Source organism: Austrofundulus limnaeus, unplaced genomic scaffold, assembly GCF_001266775.1.
Source record: "Austrofundulus limnaeus strain Quisiro unplaced genomic scaffold, Austrofundulus_limnaeus-1.0 Scaffold225, whole genome shotgun sequence".
NCBI lineage: Eukaryota > Metazoa > Chordata > Actinopteri > Cyprinodontiformes > Rivulidae > Austrofundulus > Austrofundulus limnaeus.
Genome location: NW_013952627.1, coordinates 195,911 through 202,545, shown reverse-complemented (window position 1 = coordinate 202,545; position 6,635 = coordinate 195,911).

Below are 6,635 nucleotides of genomic sequence, written 5' to 3'. Positions count from 1 at the left end.
GAGTTGGAAGGAGAGATCATATTTCTCCAGTTTTAGCTTCTCTCCACTGGCTCCCTGTCAAATTCAGAATAGATGTAATTCTGCTGTATAGACTTAGACTGCTGGAGCACAAACTGAGCACATTTCTTCACTCTGCTGTTGTCTTTAGTCTCTCTTTAAAWKTTTATTGCAAATATTTTTATCRATAACGKTTTTTCTTTTTGTCTCTTTTCCAGAAGTAGGTGCACCTGGACSAGTTCTTCTGTGTTTGTCTGTCTCTTTCCTGTCCCCCAACCCAGCCGGTCGAGGCAGATGGTCTCCTGTCCTGAGCCTGGTTCTGCTGGAGGTTTCTTCCTGATTAGCAGGGAGTTTTTCCTCTCCACCGTTTGCTCAGGATGGGAGACTGTGATGAAGTGATTCAACATAATTTGCTGGTTTCTTCTTTAGATTGYTCTTTTTTTTCATGTACAGTGCCCTGAGACAACGTATGTTGTGACTTGGTGCTATATAAATAAACTGAATTGAATTGAATTTATTATAAGATGATGAGTGGAACAACATAAACTGAAGGTAAAATCAAAGTCTAAAGTGTCTCTAACTTGGGGGTGGAGCTAAATTCCTCTTGGTAACAAAAAAACAGACCATGAAAAAAAAACCTTTAAGTCAGAAATAGGAAAAAAAAACACAAATTTAAAAGTTAATGTGATTAAGTCTGCTCTTAAGAGTCCATTTATGGCTGTTCATGTTTTTATCTGGGAAAAGGGTCTTCTTGGKTTTGTCTTTGATGGGGACTCTGATCTCCCCCCAGAGTGAAGAACGTGTGCAGCAGCACATCCAGCTCCTTGTTTTATTTATTATTATTTTGTGTGTGTGTGTGTGTGTGTTTGTTGTATTCATAGAGAATTGTCACCTTGCACGCTGACTGTGCAGAGCATTCTGGGTCTGAAAAGAATCAGAGTTTGGAGGAAAGACTTCCTGCGGGCCATTGTTCGACGGCTGCACACTCCCCGTTGGACAGATAAAGTTATTTACGGGATCTTCCTGTTTCATCCCTCTCTGGAGTTTTGGGAACGAGCCTCGGCAGACGTTCTTCCATACATTCCAGAGAGCAGTTCAACGCCAGTCACAACATTTTATTTTACTAGTAACAAGCAGCACAAACCACCACTAGCATGTGAGATAATCTGCCGTGGATCTCTGAGCCACAGTTTAAGCTGCTTCCACATGAAACTAAAACTCTTGTTTCCACAACAGAAAAAAAGCAGAAAACAGGAAAGTTGTACGTGTTGCGCCAAAAGACATGCTGTTTGGGATAAAACACCACATTAGAAATCTCCCGCTCCATCTGTGTGTGTGTGTGTATACACAGTATTGGCTCCAGTGGGATGCTAAAGACGTGACACGCTGCCTCGTATTTGTTTACCGTTGCTCGAAGCCAGTGGTCTTCAGACCTGACCCCGAGGACAAGAGCTGCTGCTGATTTTCATTCTGCAAATCTAATCAGCCACTGATCCATATATGTGACGCCAGGTGAATGCAATTAACTGCCTGATAGGACAGAAAAACAACACAACTCCGAGTCCCCAGGACAAAAAATTTAAATCACCAAGCCGTGGAAATAATGAATATCCCCTGAGCTCTAAAGAATTGTTGACAAAAGTGCCATTTCTTGTTGTCTTCATTTGTCCTGATGCTCATTAGTTTAACTGAAAATCAGGTGCAGTTTTAAGGTGAAATGGAACAAGTAGTAAAAGGAGAGTAAAACTCCAGAAATTATTTTACATTTAAAATCGACTAYTAATGTTTGCCGTAACTGTTTGTTCTTGTTTAATTAGAATATTACCAATATTTATATACTTCAGTGAGTTGGGATTGGTGTCAGTAACAGTCATGTTGTGGGTTTGAAGCTGAAAAACTATAGGACCCATTAATCTTGAACTTTATCCATATTTAATCTTTCTAATCCAGTCTTTTACCCCCAAGTTTCATCACAGTGTCTGTGGTTGCTGAGTTTATGTGCTGATGTTAAATAAAAAATTAAATATTACAGAAATCCTTTATCTAACTTATTCTTAAACTAAAGAAAAATGCATGCTATTGTTAAATTTCTCAAACTGTACACAAGCAGTTCTTTCTGAACTTCACAAGCAACAAGAAATCACCCTGATATGAATATATTTAGAAAATAAATGACTGATCTTCAGTCATTTCTGTTTCAGAGGGTTGATTGTGCCCTGTGGCATGTTTTACAACAGAACACATCAAACCATCGCCTTGTTGTGCCTCTACAAAACAAGCAGTTTTGTCAGTTTGCTGCAATGGAGATGTGCGTTAACATGATGGCAGCTATCTGTGACGAGTTAGGGGTAATTTACAAACAATTTGGAAACAATAGAAAACAATTATTCATAAGTAGAAAACGTTTCAAACAGATGCCAGTTTCTTAGGTGTCAAAGTCCCAGCAAATTCACCCCAAGGTCAGACCATGCAGTGCTGAGAGTCTACAGGCCTCAGTGAGCARGTTAGAGGTCAAAGTCCACGACAGAACAGCTTTTATATTTTTATGCTATTACATCTTGATAAGTGAAACCCTAGAATATATATTTTTTAAACGTAAAGTTTCTTTTTCCCATGATGTCAGAACCGTCAGGTTCTAAGCTTCGCAGCATAAGGTGTGTGCTTTTCTCGTCTGTTGTGGTCGGTGGACAGACCTGTCCAGTCATGTCAACTCACATTCTTCGAGCAACAATGCCTCCTGTCTCACCACTGGCTCAGCAGATCTGAATGTGTGATGTGTGTGCACACAGACACACAAAAACACACACACAAAYGCAACATGTTAAGAGAGCAACAGGCCAGTCGCACTCMAAGATCAAAACAGACAGAAAAAGCTGATGGTGGACTACAGGACTGCAGGGGACASTCTGTGATTGTAGGGGTTGCAGAATGTCTTATTGGGGGCCGGGGACATTTGGTACATTTGAATGAAGAGAACAGAGTTTATGAGAGAGAGAGACATGAATGCTAAAACAGCAGCAGAGGACAACAACAGCTCTCTGAGAGCCGGCTCAGAAAAGCAAACACAGCATCAAGCGACAGGAAGTGTCTCGCCCGGCACAAAAGGCAGAGCTGTCGCTTTCAGGGGCCTCAGAGAAAGAGAGTACAAGAGAAAAGCAGGGGCCGGTACAGAACCAGAGCTGAGCAGAGGGGGAAAAAAGGACAGAACATTTAGGACTGTGTCCTATTTTAATCCACCACCGGGCAGGAAGCAGATTTATACAACCTGCTGTAATAAAAACCTGTAAATTATAGACAAAATTAACTAAAACACATTATTAAATCCTGATGTTTGCRTTAAAACTGAACTGTGAAACGTGATCGTATGAACATTTTATATAATTAAGAAAGAAAAGTCTTTACTCTTGAAATAAATCAACTGCAGTAAAGTCATGTAATGAAGTAATGCATTTTCATCATGGTTATGTTAGTACAATTGTTCAAAGAAGAGAAGAGAAGACTCTGCTGCTGCTCTGACAAGTTTAGCACTGCTGCCACGTTTTAGTGACACTCAACTCGCTGATGTCATCATGTCATTACTGCAACATGGGGCACTTAGGTCATGAGTTAAAAACCTCCACAAAAAAACGAGGCAACAAGATGATGGCAGGGACCAGCAAAAACAAGATTGTCTCTCAAAGGAAGAAACAGGGTCAAATAAAAACAAATTACAGAAGGATGCAAAAACTATTCTGCAGCAAATCAAGAGTTTATAAAAGATGGACAGAAGAAGAAAAAGACAGAGAGAAGACTTTGTCCTGAATGACAGCCACAAGTAATCAAAGTCCAAAGCAGGACTGAGGAGATGATAAAAGGACAAATCAGTTGTGGCAAACTGGGAAAGGTGGGGAGGGTCACAGCAGGACAAAATGTACACAAACACACACATACACACAGACATACACATCTGCTGTGTGTCGTCAGCCAAATATCTCCAGACTTGAGTTCTGCAAACTGTTTCTCTCTGACATCCTGGCCTTCTTTGACCTTTCTTAACTCTGTTTCCTCATCAAAAAAAGAACATTCTAACAAGCTGATATCCAAAAAAAAAAAAAAAAATGTCAGCGTGGTCTTTAAAACAAGGCTCTTCAACACTTCCTTCTATTGTTATCTGAAGTATATTTAGCTGCACATGCTGGGCAAAAAACTCAGACTTATCCTGAAATACTGTTTTTTTTTTTTGTACTTTTAGTTTAAACTGATGACAGTGTTTACTGTTAGGTACTCATAGAAATATAAAAGCTAGTCATTCTTAATTTGTGGTTATTATTTTTGCAGTCGTTTAAATACTTTGTCAAAAAGTTTTAATCATAAGGATATGCATTCATATTTTACAAGAAAAAAATGACTTAGCAATAACTTTTGTTTCTTAGAGTTGAATCAGGGTCTTTAGTATTTATTCCGGTTGTGGACAAAACATTTGATTGTCTTTCGTTTTAACAACCAAAAATCTAACCGACTTCCTGAGAAAATACCAAACAAATTAATCAGCAATAAAAGTAATAATTATCTGCAGCTGTGACGCTCATCCTGCATYATTTCAACGTTGTGATGTCTACTGAACTCCACTTCCTGTCCTCGATGTCTGACCTCCAATCCACGCTCTTCTGGGAGGTCCGTTGTTGTCTTTTAGGGACTCGTGTGTGTGTGTGTGTGTGTGTGTGAGTTTCCCAGATGAGGTCGGATAAGCTCTGCTCTTTCAGGCCCAGCTGAGCCCGATGTTCAGAGCCTTTGCTCATTGTTCCCATCTTGAGCAAACAACACATTTATTTTTGTTTGACTTCTATGGTTAATTGAGAAAGAAAAAAAAAGTTAAAAGTGTCTGGTGCCGGCCTAATTTAAGACATCAAAGAACATGATAAACACACAGCGCAAGGCTAGACTGTTGCTCTAAAAAGGCCAAATCCTCAAGAAAGTTTTTGGTTTCAGAATTCGAGAGAAAACTACCAGCAGGGGCAACTTTAGGACCTAAAGACATCYGTTTCTCTGACATTTATATTTACGTCTGACACTGTGGAAAAATCAAACTGAAGTCCTCTTTATGGCCTCGTCACACATTCTTTTTGAACTCAAAGGATTTTTCAGAGATAAATCCTCATAAAAATGTTTACCAGGCTGTAAACAGATATTTATACAGAGTTTTATCACAAAAACAAACTGACTCACAAACTGGAACCATTAGCAGCTTCACCACAGGGACTGATGGGAAGCGGTTCATTAAATGAACACTTTGAGTTGGAATCAGTTTGCAGATTCAGATCCCACAATCTGCTCACAGAAGTTACATAAAAGCAGTCGGGTGTTTCTCGTGTCTGTGTCCAGTTGCGGAGCTGACGTGCACAGGGATCCCTGGTGAATACTAATTTCCTGTGAGAGGCCGTTTGACTCGGTCCCACAGGGCAGAGTCAATCAGAGCCTGCTTTTAAGGTCCTCGCTCATCGATCTGAGCTTCACAGAATCTGACAATGGAGGTGACTGAACCTGTCTGGGCTCTCATCTCCTCCTCCCCCGAGCGTTCACAGCTCGTCAGCCGCTCCTCGGAGCGTTGCGTTGCTGGGGTTTGGATAAGCACCCCCCACCCCCTCGGATCTGATGGGGGTCTTATGTTTTCTCTGTATTTTCTCCACACTACTTGCTAACACCTGAATGTTCAGCAATATTTTAGAGACAAACAGGTGGCGGTGAGGGATATTCTCCCAGCAAACAGAGACTTWTGCCACCACCTGCCTAATTTTAAAGGATCTACAATTACTTTTAACATTAGACATTATCAGTGTTGTATAAAGTACCACAAAGTGATACTTGAGTAAAAGTACAAGTATCTTACCAAAAAGTTACTTTGGTAAAAGTTAAAGTCTCCTTTAGGAGAAAGTATCTGATATTTTTTGTACTTAAGGAGCTTAAGCTGCACATAGTCCTGTCATAAAACAATTTCAGATAACTAGAAGGTAAGTGTGGTGAAGCCAAATAAATGTAATATCTGCCTGCCATACATAAGCTTCTGCTTGCTAAACTTATCRGCTGCTGYTCTGYTGCGCTCTCATCTTCATCGTCAGAGCAGAAACTGTTATTTTGACTGAACGAACATCTACATCTTTTTTTTATCATCTCTGTGCGTAACAATACATAAAAAACAAGTTTTTTTTTCTCCGACAACTTGGGAGTGAAAAAACTACGGTTGATAAAGCTTCGCTCTGTGCGACGTGCAGCGGGAGGGAGGGAGGATCCCACGACACGACGGCACAACTTAACTTTTCTACAGCGGGAGGGGGAAATTTTGATGATTTATTCTCTCTATATGTGTTTTAAAATGATATATTTCTTCATTTATTTTCAGAATATTTCAAACTCCTGCTCAGTTGTCTCTGCACTCACAGCCCTGTTGACACAGGTGCGATGATGTAACTGACGACACGACGGTAGAGGGTCAATTTTTACTGTAGGCCAACTTCATATCGTTTCTACAGTCTTTCACATATACCACACAGCCCTGATTTATACAGTAACATAGCGTTAGCGCACCAGGTAAAATTGTTAGGTCAGGAACTAATAATAAAAACGTGGTGTYCTTTAATGGTTTAGCTATGAAAATGACCGGT